This window comes from Equus przewalskii, chromosome 30 (genome assembly GCF_037783145.1).
Source record: "Equus przewalskii isolate Varuska chromosome 30, EquPr2, whole genome shotgun sequence".
NCBI classification, from domain to species: domain Eukaryota; kingdom Metazoa; phylum Chordata; class Mammalia; order Perissodactyla; family Equidae; genus Equus; species Equus przewalskii.
Window position 1 is genome coordinate 974336 of NC_091860.1, and position 22794 is coordinate 997129.

Here is a 22794-nt window from a genome sequence, read left to right on the forward strand (position 1 = left end):
CAGCTGTGTACGGGGGCGGGGGGTGCGGGTTTGGGGAGATAAAGCAGAAAAAAAAAAAAAGATTGGCAACAGTTGTTAGCCCAGGTGCCAATCTTTAAGAAAAAAAAAAAAAGAAAATTCCAACATGTATTCATCATAAAAATTCCTAGCAAAATGTGAATAGAAGGAAAGCTTTTGAAGATGATCAAGGATATCAACATAAAATATGCAGTTAACATCCTACTTAGTGAAATGCTGACTGCTTTGACCCCTAAGACGGAGAACAAGATAAGGGTGTCCACTCCCATCTTCTCTGCTTACAACAGCACTGGAGGGTCCAGATAGTGCAATAAAGCAATGAAAAGGAACCAAAAGTGTATGGATAAAAAAGGAAGAAGGAAAACTTCTTTATTTGAAGACAACATGACTGTCTACCAAGGAAAGCTCAAGGAATCTGCAAACCAACTATTAAGGTGAGTGTAACAAATTCACAGGATACAAAAATCAATTTATTTCCAAGTACCAGAAAAAAAATATTGACTTTAAATAAACAATACTATTTACAATAACATCAAAATGAAATTCTTAGATATAGATTTCACCATATTTGTGTAAGACTTGTACACTGAAAACTACACAACATTCCTGAGAGGAATTAAAGAAGGCCTCATCGAACAGAGAAATAAACATGTTAATGGAGGAAAGCATCCAATATTGGATACCGAATCTCCCCAAAACTGAACCATAGATTCAACACAATTCAAATCATAATACCATTAGGAGTTATAACGAGCTGATTTAGTTTTTTATAGAAATTAATTGAACCTAGAGTAGCTAGAAAAAACTGAGAAAGAACAAATTTGGAGGACTTCCGCTACCTTCTTTCAAGACTGACTAGAATGCGGCAATAATCAAGACAGTGTGTACTAATGAAAGGATAAGCAAATCGGTCAATGAAGCAAATAGACGGCACTGATATAGTTAATTGATTTTTTGAACTAGGCAGTAAAATACGTCAAAAATGAAAGAAAAGTCTTTCAATAAATAATGCTGAAACAACTGGATATTCATAGGAAAAAATGAAAGAATCTCAAATATTACCTTACATCATATATGAAAATTAAATAAAAATTTATTTAAACCTAAATCCAGGAGCTAGAGAAAACAGGAGAACATTTTTGTAACCTTGAGTTGGGCAGAGATTCTAACTTGGACACAAAAAGCTTGAACTGTGTAAGAAAATGTTCATAAATGGAACTGCAGTAAAACTAAAATCTTTTGCACTCCAGGAGGCAATTCTAAGTAAATGCAAATGCGAGTCAGACTAAGAGAAATGTTTGAAAAATATACATCTGATTATGAACTGTACCTGGAATGTATAAAAAACACTGTTAAAAAATAATTCTGACACTTGTTAAAACAGTAAGAAAGACTTTATTCAGGACTATTTCAATAGGTGTCAGGACTATTACAATTGGGGAGAGAAATTAAGCTCAACTCCAATAAAGCAAAAACAGCTGGAGACTTAGAGATGTTGAACAGACTAAGAGTCAGTGGAAGGAAAATTCCTTTGAGGAGGTATCAAGGGTGGGAGAGTTTTGCTAAACTGACTTTACAGGATTCTTGCTGAAGACAGGCCAAGGGTATAGATACCAAGGGTGCAGGATGAGGAATTTGCCTAGATATCAAGGATGTAGGATTCCTTCTAAACTGCCTTAGCAGGATTCTTGCCATAGCTGGCATAGGTAGGCTGAAGACAGAGGCCTAACCAAAAAGAGGGCCAGAGGAATCTCTCTAAAGATTGGTTAAGAAGAGTCTTTGTCAACACTTACAACTCAATATTAAAATGATAACCAGATTTTTTTCTTTAGCTTTCAGATGTACATTGTAATATATGTTGAATTTTGTGTAGATTACTCCATGTTCACCACTCAAAAACTAATCATAGTCCATCACCACACACAGGTGCCCTCCCGACTCCCCCCTTCTCCTATGGTAACCACCAATCCAATCTCCGTTGCTATGTGTTTGCTTGTTGTTGTTTTTACCTTCTACTTATGAGTGAGATCAAACGGTATTTGACTTTCTCCCTCTGACTTATTTCATTTGACGTAATACCCTCAAGGTCCATCCATGTTGTCACAAATTGCTGGATGTCATCATTTCTTCTGGCTGAGTAGTATTCCATTGTGTATATATACCACATCTTCTCTATCCATTCATCCCTTGATGGGCACCTAGGTGACTATGGTGTATGATGCTGCAATGAACATAGGGGTTCAGGTATCTTTATGCATTTCTGTTTTCAAGTTCTTTGGATAAATATCCAGCAGTGGGGTAGCTGGATCATATGGTAGATGTATTCTTAATTTTCTGAGGAATCTCCATACTGCTTTCCATAGTGGCTGCACCAGTTTGAATTCCCACCTGCAGTGTATGAGGGTTCCCTTCTCTCCACATCCTCTCTTACACTTGTTTCCTGTCTTGTTGATTATAGCCATTCTGACCAGAGTGAGGTGATACCTCATTGTAGTTTTGATTTGCATTTCCCTGATAGCTAATAATATTGAGCATCTTTTCGTATGCCTGTTGGCCATCCATACATCTTTTTTGGAGAAATCTCTGTTCATATCTTCTGCCCATTTTTTAATTGGGTTGTTGGTTTTGTGTTGTTGAGACATTATGTGTTCTTTGTATATTTTGGACATTAACCACTTATCTAATATATGGTTTGAAAATATCTTCTCCCAATGGTTAGGTTGTCCTCTCGTTTTGTTGATCATTTCCATTGCTATGCAAAAACTTTTTAGTTTGATGTAGTCCCATTTGTTCATCTTTTCTTTTGTTTTCCTTGCTGGTCACACATGCTACTGGAAAATATGTTGCTAAGACTGATGTCAAAGAGCGTACTGTCTGTGTTTTTGTCTAGAAGTATCATGGTTTCGGGTCTTACATTCAAGTCTTTAATCCATTTTGAGTTGATTTTTGTGCATGGTGTAAGGGAATGGTCTACTTTCATTCTTTTGCATGTGGCTGTCCAGTTTTCCCAACACCATTTATTGACGAGACTCTCCTTTCTCCATCGTATGCTCTTGGTTCCCTTGTTGAATGTTAGCTGTCCATAAACGTGTGGGTTTATTTCTGGGCTGTCAATTCTGTTCCATTGTTCTGTGCGTCTTTTTTTGTACCAGTACCATGCTGTTTTGGTTACTATGGCTTTGTAGTATATTTTGAAGTCAGGGAGCTTGATACCTCCAGCTTTGTACTTTTGTCTCAGGAATCCTTTGGCTATTCGGGGTCTGTTTTTGTTCCATATAAATTTCAGGATTCTTGGTTCTATTTCTGTGAAAATGTTGTTGAAAATTTGATAGGGATTGCATTGAATCTATAGATTGCTTTAGGAAGTATGGACATTTTAACAATGTTAATTCTTCCAATCCAAGAGCACGGAATATCTTTCCATTTCTTTGTGTCTTCTTTGATTTCTTTCAACCATGTTTTATAGTTTTTGGTGTACAAATCTTTCACCTCTTTGATTAAGTTTATTCCTAGGTATTTTATTCTTTTTGTTGCAACTTTAAATGGGATTGTATTCTTAATTTCCCTTTCTTCTACTTCGTTGTTAATGTACAGAAATGCAACTGATTTTTGTATGTGGATTTTGTATCCCACGACTTGACTGTATTCATTTATTATTCCTAAAAGTTTTTTAACAGATTCTTTAGAGTTTTCTGTATATAAAATCATGTCGTCTGCAAAGAGTGATAGTTTCACTTCTTTTCCAATATGGATCCCTTTTATTTCTTTTTCTTGCCTGATTGCTCTGGCTAGGACTTCCAATACTATGTTAAATAAGAGTGGTGACAGTGGGCATCCTTGTCTGGTTCCTGTTCTTAGAGGGATAGCTTTCAGTTTTTGTCCATTGAGAATGATTTTTGCTGTGTTTGTCATATATGGCCTTTATTATGTCAAGATATTTTCCTTTTATACACATTTTGTTTAGACCTTTTATCATAAGTGGATGCTGTATCTTGTCAAATGCTTTCTTTGCATCTATTGAGATGATCATGTGATTTTTATTATCCATTTTGTTAATGTGGTGTATTGCGTTGATAGATTTGCAGATGTTGAACCATCCCTGCATCCCTGGAATGAAACTCTGTTGATCATGATGTATGGTCTTTTTAATGTATTGCTGTATTCGATTTGCTAGTATTTTGTTGAGGATTTTTTCATGGATGTTCATCAGTGATATTGGCCTGTAATTTTCTATTTTTGTGTGGTCCTTGTCTGGTTTTGGTATCAGGATAATTTTGGCTTCATAGAATGAGTTAGGAAGTGTCCTCTCCTCTTGAACTTTTTGGAAGAGTTTGAGAAGGATGGGTAATATGTCTTCCTTGAATGTTTGATTGAATTCACCAGGGAAGCCATCCGGTCCTGGATTTTATTTTTTGGGAGATTTTTGATTGCTGTTTCAATCTCCTTACTGGTGATCAGTCTATTCAAATTCTCTGCTTCTTCTTCATCCAGTTTTGGAAGGTTGTATGTTTCTAAGAATTTATCCATTTCTTCTAGATTATCCAATTTGTTGGCATATAGCTTTTCATAGTATTCTCTTATTATCTTTTGTATTTCTGATGTGTCCATTGTAATTTCTCCTCTTTCATTTCTGATTTTATTTATTTGAGCCTTCTCTCTTTTTTTCTTGGTGAGTCTAGCTAAGGGTTTGTCAATTGCTTTTATCTTTTCAAAGAATCAACTTTTGGTTTCATTACTTTTTCAATTCTTTTTTAGTCTCTATTTCATTTATTTCTGCTCTGATTTTTATTATTTACTTCCTTATGCTGATTTTGGGCTTTGTTTGTTCTTCTTTGTCCAGTACCTTTAGATGTGCTTTTACGTTGTTTATTTGGGATTTTTCTTCTTTGTTGAGGTAGGCCTGAATTGCTATAAACTTCCATCTTAGAAGTGCTTTTGCTGTATCCCATAGATTTTGGCATGTCATATTTTCATTCTCATTTGTCTCCAGGAATTTTTTAATTTCTCCTGTCATTTCTTCATTGACCCAATCATGTTCAGTAGCATTTTGTTTAATCGCTACATTTTTGTGGCTTTTCTGGTTTTATTCCTTGAGTTGATTTCTAGTTTCATACCTTTGTCGTCAGAAAAGATGCTTGGTATTATTTTGATCTTCTTAAATTTATTGAGACTTGTTTTGTGGCCTAATATGTGATCAATTTGGAGAATGTTCCATGTGCATTTGAAAAGAATGTGTATTCTGCAGTTTTTGGATGGAATGTTCTATATATATATATATATATATATATATGTATGTATTATATGTATACACTAAGTCCATCTGGTCAAATGTGTCATTTAAGGACAGTGTTTCCTTATTAATTTTCTGCTTGGATGATCTATCCATTGGTGTAAGTGGAGTGTTAAAAAAGTCCCCTACTAGTATTGTGTTACTATTTCTCCTTTACGTCTGTTAATAATTACTTTATATATTTAGGTGCTCCTATGTTGGGTGCATAGATATTTACAAGTATCATATTTTCTTGTTGGATTGGTCCCTTTGTCATTATGTAGTGCCAGTCTTTGTCTCTTGTTACAGTTTTTTGTTTTAAAGTCTATTTTGTCTGATATAAGTATTGCTACCCCCTCTTTCTTTTCTTTACCATTTGCCAGGAACATTTTTTCCATCCTTTCACTTTCAGTTTGTGAGTGTCTTTAGGTCTGAAGTGTGTCTCTTGTATGCAGCATATATATGGGTCTTGTTTTTTTTATCCAATCAGCTACCTCTGCCTTTTTATTGGAGCATTTAGTCCATTGACATTTAAAGTAGCTATTGATAAATATGTATTTATTGCCATTTTGTTACTTTTTTCCTGGGTGTTTTAGTAGTTCTTCTCTGTTCCTTTCTTTTTCTCTTGCTCTCTTCGCTTGTGTTTTGATGGCTTTCTTTAGAAATATGTTTGATTTCTTTTGCCTTACTTATTTGCTTACTTATTCTTGGTTTCTGATTTTTGTTACCATGAGGATCCTATAAAATATTCTATGCATATAACAGTCTATATTGAGTTGACAGACTCTTTAGCTTGACCTCTTTCTAAAAGCTCATCTTTACACTCCCCTCCTCACACATTTTATGTTTTTGATATCATATCTAATTTCTTGTTTTGTGTGTGTCTACCTATTACCCTCTTGTCATTGAAATAGGTAATTTTAGTACTTTTGTCTTTTAACCTTCATATTATCTTCACAGGTGCTACCTTTACTATAGTTTTGCCTTTACCAGTGATTTTATTGCCTGTTTTTTTTGGGGGGGGGGTTGGATAATTTTTTTATCCCTATTTGTAGTCTTCTCTTTCCCACTTAAGTCCCTTCAGCATTTCTTGTAGAACTGGTTTCTTGGTGATAAGCTCCTTTAATTTTTGCTTCTCTGGGCAGCTCATCATCTCTCCTTCCATGCTGAATGACAACCCTGTTGGATAGAGTATGCTTGGCTGTAGATTTTTTTCTGTTTAGCACTTTAAATATGTCATGCCACTCTCTTCTCACCTGTAGGGTTTTGGATGAGAAGTTCACTGATAGCATTATAGGCTTCCTTTTGTATGTCACTTGTGGCCTTTCTCTTGCTGCTTTTAGGATTCTCTCTTTATCTTTAATTTTGGACATTTTAATTATAATGTGTCTTGGTGCGGGCCTCTTTGGGCTTATCTGGTTTGCAGCTCTCTGAGCTTCCTGTAGTTGCATGTCTGTTTCCTTCCTTAGGGTAGGAAAATTTTCAGCTATTATTTTTTTGAATAAATCTTCTGCCCCTTTGTCTCTCTCTTGTCTTTCTGGGACACCTATAATACAAATGTTAGTGTGTTTGATATTGTCCCAGAGTTCCCTTAGACTGTTCTTATTCTGTCTAATTTCTTTTTTCTGTTCAGCTTTGGTGATTTCCTGTAGTCTTTCATCTAGCTTGCTGATGTGTTCTTCTGCATCCTCTACTCTGCTATTGAGTCCCTTTAGTGAATTTTTCATTTCTGGTATTGTATTCTTCATTTCTGACTGATTCTTTTTTATATTTTCCAGTTCTTTGTTGATGAGCTTACTGTGTTCATCCAGTCTTCTCCCAATATCTGTAAGCATCCTCATGAGATTTTGTTTGAACTCTTTTTCAGGTAGGTAGCTTATTTCTGTTTCACTTAGTCCTTTTTCTGGTGGTTTGTCCTGTTTCCTTGCTTGTAATGTATTCCTTTGTCTCCACATTATGCTTTTTTTTCTCTGCTTGTATCTATGTATTAGGTGAGATGGCTATGTCTCCTGATATTGGAGAAGTGGCCTTATGTAAGAGATGTCTTTTGAGGCCCAGCAGTGTGCTTCCCTCTCATCACTGGTCCAAATGATCCAAGAGTGACTGCTTTGTGGGCTATTTGTGTCTTTCTGCTGGGGCAGGCTTGCTCTTAATGCAGACACCCAGCGAGTCTAGTTTTTCCTTCCCTGGCCAGCTGTTTGTAAATCTGGTTTGGGGAGCCTCAGCACCGTTGGATACAAGGTCTAATGGCACACTCCTGTTGCAGTTTTCCTGTTAATTGTGTAGGTACCCAGTGTAGCTGGTTGCTAGGCTCAGGGGCTTACAGTTGCTATAGGCCTCAGGCCTACAAGGCTGTTGTCAATTCTCTTAGGAATGCAGCTGAGTGGGGCTGGCCCTAGGCATGGGAGCACTCAATTGTTTCATGTTTTGGACAGTAGAGCTGATCCTTTTTATGGTTGTTTGTGAAGCACAGGTCTTCTGCCGCTGATAAGCCTCACCTCCCCCCCCACACACACAGGGCCACACACACCATCAACACAGTCCTGGTCCATGCACACTTCCAACCCCTGTGGAGTGTACCCCAATCCCCCACTGCAGAGGCCCCTACCTTTCCACCAATGGCCCCCACAGTTCACCTGGTCCTCACACAGTCCCTACCCTACAGAGGTGGACACATTTGCCTGCCTGTAGAGGATCAAGGCACCGGGTCAATGCAGGTTAACAATTAGCCTGAGTGCTGGCTGTTTGGTGGGACTGATCCCTACGGTGGGCTGCCTGCCCTGGCTGAACTGGATTAAACCTGTGTTCTAGTGGGTGTGGCAGACCCCTGGGGTAACAGGCCAGGGGAAGAATTTTAATGGCATCTGTAGAGGTCTGTGTCCATCTGCCTGGACTAGGTCACAACAATGGCTGCCACCAATGTCTCAGTCTCTGGAGTGTCTCTCCTCTCACAGATGCACCCAGAGCCGACCAGGTTAGTCTCTTTTCACCAAAGGACTGTTAGCCTTCTCTCTGGTGATTTTAGGTTGCTGAGACATATGAGTTTGTGTGTGGGCCCTTTAAGACTTGGGTCTTTTTGGTTTCCATCCAATAGCTTTTCTGGGGGTATTCCCTGCTGCAGTTAATAGCAAGTGAAGGCAGATAGTAAGAACTTCGTCTCAGTTGGGCTGAGTCTGAAGGATGCTTGTAGCAGTATTGACCCCCTCTCAGGACTTCACTCCTCCCGGGAGGGCTCCGTACCTTAAGGTGGCTCCCGCCTGGCCATCTGAGAAACTCCACTGCTCCTGATGGTGGCTTTTTTTCTCTCCAGAAGGAATTTATGCCACTTCCACCTTAGTCAGGACTGTCCCTTGTTGTGGGGGTTCTTTTTATCCAGTTTTCAGTTTTCTATCCAGGGTTATTTTTCCAAAAATAGTTGTAACCTGGTTGTGTTCATGGGAGGAGATGAGTTCAGAGTCTGCTTACACTGTCATCTTGACCAGATCTATCCAGATCTTTTTTAAAAAAAGATTTGAGCAGAAACTTAACCAAAGATGGTATAAAATGACAAATAAGAACATAAAAAAATTCAACATTGTTATTCCTTAAGGAAATGCAAATTAAAATCACAATGACATCCTACTTCATATGTGCCAGAGTGATTTAAATTAAAGTGTTGGCATAGATGTGGAGCAGTTGAAACTCTCATACTTTGCTATTGGAAGTGCAAAATGGTAACCACTTTGCAAAATATTTTGGTACTTTCTCAAAAACTTAAACATGGACTTACCATATGACCCAGAAATCCCATACCTAGCTATTTACCAAGATGAAGGAAATATGCTCACACAATGAATTATGCACGAATGTTTAAAGTAACTGTATTAGCCAAACCCAGAAACAACCAAAATGCTCATCAAGTTGTGAATGGGTGAATGTATTGTGGTGTATCCATACAATGGAATATTATGCAGCAATAAAAAGGAATGAACATGTTTGATGTCAATTCTCCATGGGGTTTCCACGCTCTTTGTGACAACTTTTTCCCAGACTGCCGTTTAAAAGATGTTTGTATGAATAACAGCCTGGGAGGACAGAGATAGTGTCTATATTGTGGCACTCTGTTTCCTGACTAGCATAATGAACAGAATATCTTCCTCTGGGGATAAAGCTAGGGAATTTTTCAAGCAGATTTGCTGGCAGATTCACAAGCTCAGAGTTCCTCCGCTGTGACGCAGACCCAGTACACTTGGGGACTTGGGAGGAAATGAGCACATGATGAAGCTCAGGCTCTCTGCTGTGTCATGAGAATTAAAGGCCTTCATCTCTGACCCAGCAGTCTAGTGTGTTCTGTCAGATGTGTAACAGGCTCACTTGTTAGCATGCAAGCAGTGTAAAATTTCAAACCCTTCACAGTTCTTTACAGAACTACTGATAAATGCAACAGCATGGATGAATCTCAAAAGCATTATGCTAAGCGATAGAAGCCACATAAATGACTACACACTGGAGATTCTAGCAAAGAGGAAACTGCAGTGATGGAGAGCACATCAGTGGTTACCTAGGGCGAAGGTTAAGCAGAGGTATTGGCTACCAAAGGGCAGGAGGGGATTTTTGGGGGTGATGGAAATATTACATACCTTTATTGTTGTGGTGGTGTAGCTGTATGTTTCATCAAAACTCATTAAACTCTACATTTAAAATGGTGAATTTCATTATGTTTAGTTTATACTTTAATAAATTTGATAAAAATATTAACAAAAATAAAGCTAGATGTACCTATATTTTCAACATTTGAATTAACTTTTAACATATTGTAATATTGCTTAATTTTCTGGTGATCAATTGCTAATTAATCCCTCGAACTCAACAAAACTGTAACATAATTTAAATAGGGTAAAACATCTTAGCTTTATGTGTATATTTTGGAGCATCCATTTTGTAGACATCTGTCTTCCATAAATCCTTTCTCTTTAGACCATCTTTTACTCTGGGAATTTAATTCCAGGCCCATTTTAGGCCAGCAAGAATTACAGCCACAGTCTTTTTGGGTTTCCTTGTCTACCTTCACAATGCTTTTTCTTTTCTGAAAATTGAGTTGTGCAATGCAGAGTAAGGCATATAAACAGGACCTTTGGATCTCCAGGTCACTGTGATCACTTCTACTGTTTCCCGTCGAAGCCCGTGGCGCCCAGCAAAGTCCACACCACTGCTGCTCTTGTGCGAACCTGGCCGCTGGACCTTCTGCTGAGGCTGCGAGTCCAGGTGTCTTGGAGACACCCTTCCTGGATGCTTCCCGCATCATCCCCCTGAGCACTGGGACAGAAAGCAGTGTAGCCAGGAAACAGTCTCCAATCCTTGAGGAGTCTGCAGACATCCACCCTCGCCCTAGCCTTGGGAGATGTCAACTTCTTCCTCCTGCTCTCAACACCCACCCCTGAAAACACTCCCTCTTTCCCATTCCCAGACGCTTTCCTCTTCTACGTTTTCATAGAAACATAAGTGATTGTCTCCAATAAACACTTTTTATGCCCTACGAATGTACAAGAGGAAAAGGAATAAAAAAGTTTTTGGAATGGAAAAGTCACAATATAGGGGGAAAAAAGCACAAATAGCATTTTTCGTTATTTCTACAGAAATGAAAAGAAAGTAAACACAAACAACTCAATGTGTTTTTCTTCCACATTCTCATAGTTTCTTTTATAGTCTTCAATTAAATAACTTATTAGATCTGTATTCTTGGTCCTGGGTCCCAATACATTTCTCTGAAATCTTCTCAACACAGAATTCCTAAATTAAGTATTCTTGGGGGGAAAATCTTTTTTTTCTTCCCCCATGAAGTGTATATTTTAGTTGAATAAAGTATTTTGATTTTGTAACATTGCAAAGCCAAATATGTGGAGATTAGTAGGTTCTTGAAAAATTAAAAGTATTTTAAGATGTATTTGGTTAACAGAATAACTCAGGTTTCCCTCCCAACTTTGGCATCTGCCTCATTCTTCACAAACCACTGTTTTTAAATTATATGCTGTCCATAATGGACACAGATATAGTGGACAGTCGGTCACAGCAGACAAAAACAGATTTGCCCAAACAACTTATTACATTCAAGACATTCTTCTCTGTTTATGACAAACAGAAACTTTGGCTGTGTTTGACTAGTTCTGAGATTTTCCACATATTGATACTGGTTTTAAAAGAAATAGGAATATTTCTTAAGGATAGCTACAGCAATAGTAATGCAATATAATTTGATTTTACATAGTACACTTAGGAACTAAATTATAGTAACTCTACTTTAATTTGTGGGATACCAGAAAGTTATGTGCAACTTTCCAGATTAAACCAATAGACCAAATCCTGCCACAAGATCTTGGCTCTCTCAGTGGAGCAAAAACTCTCCAGCACATGACTCCTCTATGGGGAGTACTTACAATGAGACGTGTCCAAATCCAGCAGTGGAGTACAATCAGAAGAAAATCTACGCTAGGACAGTGGTCTGCAACCCTGCCTTTAAATTTTTATGGTCCATATAGAAAAAATGGCTGTATGGTATCCCAAAAATGTGGATGAGTGGAGCATTGGGAAGGCTGAGTGCTGGAGCTGGTCCACCCACCAGCTAGCTGTCAACTTTCTGCAAATCTTTGCATTTTTCTTGACCTCATTTTTCTCATCTGTAGAAGTAGAGGGTTAGACTAGATAATGCCTAAGTTCCCTCTTAGTGCTAAAACTCCAAGGTGAAAAATGATTACATAAGCTAACCGTTATTCTTAGCATTTTACATATATGAATGCAGTTCTCAGAACCATCCTATGAAGCAGGAATTATTAGTACCATTTTGCAGATAAATAGAAGTGTTACAATAAAGCTTCCAGTTCAGGGGTAAACCTGTCAAACATGTGAATGTTTTATTCGTATTACCTTGGGATCTTCCCGTTCATCCTCCTGCCCACCCTTACCCCAGTGTCATCCCACTTTCTCACTCCTCAGCACAGCCCCAGCACTTATCCCTTGGATCACTAAAACTTAGACGGATGTGCACTTGGACTAAGTGACTGAAATTCAGAAGAGAGATGGAGGTCGCAGGTAGAAATTTCATCAGCTTCCAGGAGGATTTCAAACCCTGGCTGTGGATAAACTCTACCACAAGGACCATGCGCATAAGAAAACAGGAGACCCAGGAAAGGAAAGGCTGACACTAAGCCAGTGGACAAGAAGAGAGCGTGGAGGTAGCAGTGTTCATCACCTCGTATCTGTTTTCCCCCTTCTCCCAGGAAGAGGACTGTATTTCCCCACCCATGGGAGTCAGGCTCACTCATGTGACTGGCTTTGGCCAATGAAATGTGATAGAAATGAAGTGGTAGAAGCTTTAGTGGCCGGTTTTTTCTTTGCTGGGATCACTTTTCCCTTTGCCACTGTGACCTGCATGCTTCAGAGAGGCCATCCTCTCTGCCTGGCTCCCAGAGGAGAATGAGACAACACGATGACTATGCAGCCTTTGTTCTCCTCAGCAATGAGATATGAATGCACTGGGGAGAATGAGAAGGATGGTCTAGAAAGGTAAATGCTGAACAAATGGAGAATTGTGCCACCAAAGTCCACATTAGACAGCATGGGGAGAAAAGTCAAGAGTGTTAAATGCTGAAAGAGACGGAGTTAGAGAAGACAATCGTGCACTCTTTTGATCTTATTGAGAGCACTTTCAACAGACAAGTAGGGGCTAAATCAGACTGCAGTGGTTGGTGTCAGCACAAATGCAAGGAGGTGAGAACAGTAATGCAGAGAACTGTCCTAAAAAACTAACAAAATAAGAGAGATATATTTCCCTACGGAGGCAGGGAGAGTTGGGTAGCACTGGAGCAACTGGCACATGTGGGAAGTGCAGGCATCCCAAATTTACCAGGCAAGTGTCCCAAGGAGATGGGGCTTTATTATAACACAGAGTTTGATATGCAGACATTGAAAATGATGGGACTGGGGCCCACTCGGTCGTGTATAGGTTAATTTTGCGTGCTCCGCTTTGGCACCCAGGGTTCACTGGTTCCAATCTCAGGTGTGGACCTATGCACTGCTCATCAAGCTATGCTGTGGCAGCATCCCACGTATAAAATAGAGGAGGATGGGCATGGATGTTACCTCAGAGCCAGTCTTCCTCAGCAAAAAGAGGAGGATTAGTGGTGGATGCTGGCTCAGGGCTAATCTTTCTCAAAAACAAGGTGAGGCTACTTGTGTCCATGTGTAGTGTACAGTCAACCATTTAAGTACTCACATCTCTTCCAGTGAGTTATGAAAATGTAAAAATACCCCACAACACCTGGGTCACATCCTCATAATTTTTAATAGTCTTACCTATGGATACACTTGTGCAGAGATACATGAGGCTTCAAGGTAATAAATATGTTACAATGTCTCAATACTTGCTTTTCCTTCATTACTAAATCAAAATTGGGTCCACCAGGAGCTTAAATAAGTTATAGGCCAGTACCTAATACCCAGGCTGGAGTTTGAATCCATACTCCACTACTTTGTATCCGTGTGCCACTGTTGAAGCTACTTAACCTCTTTTTACTTCTGTTTATCACTCAGCCTCAAGCAACATACACACACACACACGTATATATTTGTATAATTCCATTTTTCTATTTTAAAATTTATTAACATATGCTCAAAATTTTCCAGGATTAAATCTACATTTCTTTAAAATCATTTGTTTATTGGTAGACAATGGAGAATAGACAAGGGTGCATGTCATTCAGGACAAAGGCGGTACTCAGTGCTGGAGGCTCCTGACACACTCCCAGTGCCCAGGAAACATGTGGAGGGAATTAAGTGGGTCAGCTTTTAAAATTCTTGAATACAAAGCCCAGATGGAGGGCTGGCCCGGTAGCGCAGTGGTTAAGCTCACACATTCCACTTCAACAGCCCGGGGTTTGCCGGTTTGGATCTCGGGTGTGGACCTGTGCACCGCTTGTCAGGCCATGCTATGGTAGGCGTCCCACATATAAAACAGAGGAAGATGGGCATGGATGTTAGCTGAGGGCTAATCTTCCTCAAAAAAAAAAGAAAGCCTAGATGGAATATGATGAAAAATTATTCCTCTTATAATAATTATACCAACATTTGTAAACATTATAGATTTAATCCCCCAAGTAACAATTCCTAAATTTCATGACATACTTTTCCCTTTTTCTGAAAAATACTATATGACTAATTTAAAATATTTGTGAATTTAAGTTAACTTTGTTTTGGGATGAGTATCTCAATTCTTGAAATATGAGGTGAGCAATAGCTTCTTAAATTTGCCAAATGTGTATGGCATGAGCGAGAGAACTACCTGGGTTTATCTTAACTGTTGAGAATAGAAACTGACTCTTAAATTATCTTGTTGCTTTGTCCCAAAGATTATTATTAGATCTGAACTTTAATAATAGATGCCAACATGATAAGAATATTTTTGACACTTCATAAATTATAGAACCATCGCAATAATTCTAAAGAGAAGGTACCTTAGAAATCGTTCAAGCCCTGGCATAAGAATGAGTGATTTACCCAGAGTCATACTTAGAAAAGAATCAATTATTGGCACCAAACATGAAATAAATGACTAGAAATAGTTTTTTGGTTAATTATCTCATAAGTGAAGCTATACTTGTAGTTTCCAATTGCAGTTTCTTCAGTTCTAGTCTTGCCTCAGATAGAAAGACCCCCTCAAGCTTAAGAATTGGTTCAGATTCAAATTCAGGCTGTGACTTCTTTGTTCTGTGACTTTCCCTCCTTTCTTCAGACAAAAGTCTCTCTTGGATGCTGTGGGATGCTGGGCATCTGCTGCATTGAGAAGGATACTGTTATTTCACCCAATAATCATGAGATTATGGTCGATGGATGATCACTTTAAGGAAATAAGCAGAGCATGAATTCTGAAACAATAACAAGACACACAGGTACCTAACCTCGCCCACTATTGCGCAAAGCACAGAAGAGGCGAACAGAGGTGTAGGGGTTGGGGCGACCACTATAAGCAAGCACCAGCCTGCACAGAATGTCAGAAAGATCATCAGACACTGGCAGGAGATGTGTGTGTCTTTACGCATTTTCTTGTTTACAGTTTCTGCAAGCAAAACTTTGATTAATAAAAACATATCCAACATATTCTTTCTCCTATAAATCCTTACAAAGAGTGAAATTCGAATTACAAAGAACTATTTTTTAATTGTCATTATTATTGCTTAAACATTATATGGGTTGTCAGTATAGAAATGGAAGGTGACAAATGGCATTTGGTCTATGAGTCCATCCACTGGAAAGAAAAATAGTCAGATAGAAGGCATTGAAGGTGTGTGTATCTTTTGTTACTTACAGTATATTTCACTCCAAACGGAATGGAGTGGTAAGGCTCACACACTGCTTGAGTGTCCCTCACAGAACGCCAATTAGCATCAGTGCCCAGTGGCAGCCCAGCTCCAGCGCAGTCTGTAGGCGCTCACCCATTACACACAGCAGGAAGTTGTATTGCTCTAAAACCACAAGCCACTGCTTTGATGGTTCAGGAGACCTTGGCCTTTTAAACGTATAAACAACCTTTCTTTTCTCATCTGGGCCATTAGAGGGAAATGCTGTGAAAGCCTGTATTCTGAAATAACCAGGTTTGCTCCGAGTCATGATAGTTTTCAATCTTGCTGCCAGTAACAGAAGAATAGCGTTAAACTAAAAATAACATGGGTGAGGAATGTGCCTTGGGCACCCACTGGGGCCTAAAGGGTTTCAGAATAATTTGAAACCAAGCAAAGGTGGATTTTCTCTCTGCTTTGGCCCTTTTGTGGGTGTTGTAATCATGGGGAAAATTCATCTGTCTAATGAGCTCTCGGCACAGAAAGAAAAGAAACTGTGTTTGAGACTAAAACACTCATCAGGCAAGCCGACGGCTTTTCTTCCTAAGTTATAATCAGCGTTTCTCTATTGATTCTGCACCATTCCTCCGTAAGAGTCCTTTCCCGTCTGCAGAGGATTCATTTGCAATCAAGCACTATAATTAAAATAAATTAAATAATAAATTTATGCCAGATCAGATTTCAATGCTTTGCAAAGTGCTGATAAAATTAAAGACAGCTTACAAGAATCGTATTCTGGATACCCTGTGACAAAGGCAGATTTCTTGTAGTGAATGAAGTTGTCATTTTCACTCGTTTTATTGCTTTCTGGGGCAGTTCATTGAAATGATAGATGATAATTTAAATATTCAAATAAGCCTTTGAATGTTCTGGAAACCTCTGAAACTTAAGATGTTGAAACTGTCTTTCCAAAATTGAGGCTATTTCTGAACTCTCATGTCACTTCCAAGAGTTCCACCTTCCCACATGCACATCAACAGAGCCTCCGCTTTGTGCATGCTAAAAATGAAAACACAGAAGAAGAATGCTACCCTATGTCCTTCTGAAAACAGAAGGAAGCATAACCCAAAACATGACTTTTAGGCTCTGGAGGAGGAAAGACACGGAACAGGAGTCTGCAAAAGAACATCTGCTCTTTCAGGCTAAATATGAGACTTCAGTGTCACAATTCAAAGCAAACTCTTTCCTAGGCAGGAGAGTGGGAGTGGCTCCAGGATATTAGGGCGATGGACTTGCGGCGCATGAGCCATTGTGGATGAACCTACAGCAAGAGCACTCCCTCTGTCCGAGTCCGAAGATTGATTAGGTAGAAAGATAGATATTTCAAAGCTTTGTTGGTGTCGGTCATTTCGGCACTGCTTATTTCATTTACTAGTTTCCATTCATTTCTCTCCAAGAGAGATATGTCAAAAAATCCAGGACTTCAGAGGGACTAATGCATATAACTTGTTTTATGACACTAAATATACAATTTCAGATGGTTAGGATTTTTGAGAATATGTTTAAATAGACTTATCTACCATGACTCATCAATCTATGATACAGAAAAGTGTTTACCCAAAGATTTAGAAAATAAAATGGCATAATTAACCAAGGGCTAAACATAGCACCTTATTTTTCTTAAACCATAGTTGAAAATCTTCATAAATACTAACAGCATAACGAGCATTTGTGTTAGTATGTAGAGTTTAATGGCAGCAAAGAGTGGGCGCCAAATAAATATGTGTTGAGTTAAGTAACTAAATCTTCCTCATGATCAACATTTGTGAAATGCCTCCGCCTATTGACTTAAATTTGCATTATTTTCATATGCAACAGAAGATTTTGTATCAAATTCTCACTTTTTCCTGTGTCCTTCTTTATTCATATAACAATCCTTATAAGTGGGAAGGACAAGATTTACTATCCTATATTGGACCAGAACTGATCACGTGGAGTCAGGCAAGTAGCAGTTTATGTTGATGGCAAACTGAGAGGACATTTAACATTAATATGGTTTGTTATTTCTATTTTCTTCTTAAATTTGACCAAAGAAAACACAGGCCAGTTAATGGACAATCTTCACTCCTTCCTCCGATTGAGAGTTTACTGTTCATCTCTCTCTTTCTCTCTCTCTCTAATTTTCTATAATAGTAATGCTCAAACGGTTTGGTATCAGGTTCCCTTACTACCCTTAAGGATTCTTGTGAACCACAATAAGCTTGAGATTATGGAGTTATATTAAGAGATATTTACAATGTTAGAAATTAAAACTGAGAAATTTTAAAATTATATTAATGCATTTAAGAATAAAAATGGTAAATATATTACATGTTAACATAACCTGTTATGAAAAATGACTATATTTTTCAAGACAAAAAGAATTAGTGAAAAGAATGACATTGTTTTATAGTTTTGCAAATCTCTTAATGCCTGATTTAGCAGAAGACATCAAAGTTTTCATATCTGCTTCCGTATTCCATCTGTTATAGTATGTTGTTTTGTTTAAAGCATATGAAGAATCCAGCTTCACACATATAGGGAGGATCATTTTAATGATCTACTAATAAATTTTTATGGAAATTCTTCTTATATATTGCATCAAAACTTGACAAGTGGTAGTTTCTTAAATGTTCATTGCAACCTAGATTTGAAGCCCTTTCAATCAGCTTCCGCCCTCTCTTACACTAAAATCCAATGGTCTGTCTTACGCTTTAAAGGAATCTTTTAACTCATACATGATTTTGAAACATCATGCACTGGTAATTTGGAAAACATTGGTTGCTTAGTTATCCAGATCTTCCAAATGTTGACATAGTTCACTATCTAATATTTAAAAATTACAGTTGTTAATATTGACACTGATCTCATCAGAATAGCTCTTAAGTGTTGAGAAGCTGTCAAGTTCACAGTGGCAGATACAAATTTCCCAAAATTCTAATTTTCACTGGGAAGCTCTAATTTTGTCATTGGCCACAAATACTGTCAGCTGTTTTCTTGAAGTAACAGGCTCACTTCTTTTTTTTATCCAAAAATGTCAGCCAAATATACAAATTAAATGTGAAGTCATGGGTGCATTAATGAATTTGACAGGGGAGTTCCTTTCACAATGTATATGCACACCAAATCATCATGCTATACACTTTAAATACCTCACAATTTTATTTGGCAATTATACCTCAATAAAGCTGAAAAAAACTCCAGCTCAAAAAAAAAATAGTCACTCATTCTTTCAAGTAAATAGTGTTCCATGAAAAAAAAGATAGCTAGTTCAGCTCACTGTTCAGACAGCCAGTCCAGTGCTTTTCCTGGAGAAGCCACCATTCTGCCATGTGCTTTATGAGTAATTTCTGTTTGGTCACATGGAATATTACAAAGATGTGCACTCAAGGGTTGAGATTTAGAAACATTTTTTTTTTTCACTGTTTAATCAAGGGCATTCTTAAATGAAACTGGCTCTTTACATCCCTGTGAGTGTGTGGTGGTGACAAACACAATGATCATGTAGAGTAGTTTGGTGCTCCTGCCCTGAATTTGTGCTCAAGTGCCAGCAGGTTCCTAGCCCCCTTTCCCTGCCTTGCTTCTGCATCATTATTGCTAGTGTCAACACAGTGAAAAAGACAAAGATTTTATACTATTATGAGGATAGTTTTGACCCCATGGAACCACTGAAACTGCTCCACAGACCACACTTTGAGAACCACTGGTCTACAACAATAAAAAGGTCTTTATGAAAGCAACATAACATAGTTGAAAGAATTTGGAATCATACTGACCTGAATTTGAGTCCCAGCAGCCTACTGGTTAGCTTATTTGGGAAATTCTTCTTAAGTGTTCTGGGACTTGGTTATTTCATCCATCAAGCGGAATCACAAATGTAGCTTTCAGAAGGTCTTGGCAAACTACCGCCCACAGGCCAAACCCCCTCTACCACTCTTTTTCTTTAGGTACTGGCTTAATCTGGATTCATGTGAGCTCTCGTGACTCCCAGAACAATTTATTTACAAACATATACAAGCATATTTCAATGCTAGACAATTGAAAGAGAAATAAAGAAAAAAATTAGACTTTCTGATCTCTAGAGTTGCGCCATACAATAGGAGAGCCACTTGTGCTATTGAACCCTTGAAATTTGGTCAGTCCAAGCTGAGATGCACTTCACCAGAGCACCTTTTATTTGCACACAGTCTGTGTTGCTGTCTGCCACCATTTCACTTCAGCTGAAGCATTCCCTTGTGTGTTTCTTGCAGAACAGGTCTAGTGGCAATAAACTCTCTCAGCTTTTGTTTATCTTGGAAAGTCTCAACTTCTCTTTCGTTTTTTAAGGTAGTTTTGCTGGATACAGTGTTCTTAGTTGACAGTTGTATTTTTCTTTCAGCACTTTGAATATATCATTCCACTCCCTTCTGGCCTGCAAGGTTTCTGCTGAGAAATCCACTGATAGTCTTATGAGAACTCACTTGTATGTGATAAGCCACTTTTCTCCTTCTGCTTTCAAGATTCTTTGTCTTTGCCTTTAGACAGTTCAGTTATAATGTGTCTCAATGTGATCCTCTTTGGATTTGTCCTTGTTGGAATTCTTTGAGTTTCTTGAATCTATATGGCCATTTCTTTCCTCAGATTTGGGGAAGTTGGGGGCCACTATTTCTTCAGATAAACTCTATGCCCTTCTCCCTTTCCCTTCTTCTGGAATTCCCATAATGTGTATATTGATCAGCTTGATGGTATCCCATAGGTCCCTTAGATCATGTTGCCTTTCTTCATTATTTTTTCTTTTTTGCTCCACTGACTCAATGATTTCAAATGATCTATAGTCAAGTTCACTGATTCTTCCGCCTCTCAAGTCTGCTATTGAACCCCTCCAACAAATTTTTCAATTCAGTTATTTTATTTTTTATTCCAGAATTTCTGTTTAGTTCTTTTATATAGTTTCTGTTGATATTTTAATTTTATTGTTTCCTGATGATTTTTAGTTGCCTATCTGTGTTCTGTTTTAACTCATTGAACATCTTTATGAACATCTTTATTTTAAATTCTTTGTCAGAGAGTTCATGGATCTGTTTCTTTAAAGTCAGTTTGTGAAGTTTTGTTTTATTCCTTTGACTAGGCCATGCTAATTTGTTTCTTTCTATGTCTTGTGATCTTTTGCTAGGGTTTGGAGATTTTAAAAAAACTGTTTGCATACTGGTTTTGACCAGGGGAAGAAATTCACCAGTTAGCCCAGCTGGAGGGTCTGGGACCTCTGAAGCCTTTTCTCACATCTTTCTTTCCCTGGCCTCTGCCTGAGGAGCTGCAGTTCTAATGTGCTGCTTACTTGCCTCTATTTCCAAACTCTTGCACTGGTACTTTCAGTGCTCTGAGTCAAGTGAGACAGAAATCAATCCCTCAGGCAGCCCCCAGACTAGCCATATGTTGGATATATGGTCCATTCTTTTATTTCCATTCCAAGTAAGGAGCCCCCTGTGAAGTGTTTCCTCTGAGTTTCTCTGTATTAGGCTGCATAGGGTAAAGGACACAGACATATCTGACAAATGTTGCATATTTTCCTACCCCTTTCACTGGAATCCCTTCAATTTTTTCTTTTCTTAAAGATTGGCAACTGAGCTAACAACTGCTGCCAGTCTTCTTTGTTTTTTCTTCTTTTTCTCCCCCAATCCCCCCCAGTACATAGTTGTATATTTTAGTTGTGGGTCCTTCTAGTTGTACTATGTGGGACGCCACCCCAGCACGGCCTGACCAGCGATGCCATGTCTCCGCCCAGGATCTGAACTGAGGAAACCCTGAGCTGCAGAAGCAGAGCACGCGAACTTAACAACTCGGTCATGGGGTCGGCCCCCCTTCTTGATTTTATAATGACCTGGATGCTACAATTGGTCTTTAGAGCTCTCACAGAGGTATTCTTGTTCATATATTAGCATTCGCTAAGGGTGTATAGCTTCCTATTTTTCTGTCTTGCTGATGTCATCCACTCTACTACTTATTTTTATAAATAAAGTTCTATTGTAATGCAGTCAATTCATTTTTGTATTATGTCTGGCTGTTTTTACACTACAACTGCAGAGCTTGGAATTGTACTATAACTGTCTGTTCCACAAAGCCTAAATATCTAACCCTTCATATAAGAAGTGTGCAATGCTTAAAAGATAAGGTAGACTTTCTATCTTTCTCAAAGTAAAAGCCAAAGTCTGTACCATATATCACAAACCCCATAAAGTCTGTTTTACATTAGATTTCTGACCGTATCCATTATTGTCCTCCAGCTGATTCTTTCCACCCTTGAGCACACAGGTATTCTTGTTGGTCTTCAAATATTTCAGGCGCATTTCTACATCAAGCCCTTGGCACATGCTGTCCCACAGCTTGGAATGCCCTACCAACAAATATCCCTGTGGCTAGCTCTAATGGTTTTAGATTGCCACTCAAAATTCATTTTCTCAATGACTAGCCATCAAATCTAAAATTTCAACTCATACTCTTAACATTTCTTGTCATCCCTGTGCTTTATTTTCCCCCTTAACATAATTTATTCATTATCTCCCCATTCCCTCTTTTTTAAACTTTCTATCTCCCCCTATAGGATGTAATCAGGATGTTTATATATTTTATTTTCTACACTATCCTAAAACAGTTTTTAGTAAAATGAAGGTGCTACAAAAAATATTGAATTAGTAAATGAATGAATGTGAGAGTGCTCATGTTATTACAGGGACTGGAAAAAATAGGTTAATTATTACTGTATCCTTGCATTCAATATACCTCATCTGTAAAGAGGTTCTAATATACACTGAAGCAGTTAACAGCCTAGGAAAAACACAAACTCAATTTTGAGTTCTAGGTGGTTTTGAACTAAAAGTATCTATTTATCCTATTCACAGTTTCACAAAAGTTACAAATCATGTCATCACAGCCCTATACAAATAGAGGGAATTTATTTGGGTTTCTCTTTTCATTCATCCAAAAAAGAAGGTTTAACATAAAAGGGTGAAACAAAATCTATGCAAGAACTGTGACTTAATTCTAGTGTATGTTTTGGATATTACTTCTATTTTGTATTCTACATGTCCTAATGCCATCTTTGGCATCTGAAATGGTCAGATTTGTTAGGCTTTCTGAGGGAGTTTCAACAAAGCGATGTGCATTCAATCCTTTTTTCTCAAAATA

General features: G+C 38.2%; 1 pseudogene; it reads left to right on the forward strand.

Annotated features, from left to right (window-relative positions):
• The first annotated feature begins 402 nt into the window (after positions 1-402).
• LOC103557109 (EEF1A lysine methyltransferase 1 pseudogene) overlaps positions 403-22794 on the forward strand; it is a 74505-nt pseudogene continuing 52113 nt past the window's right edge.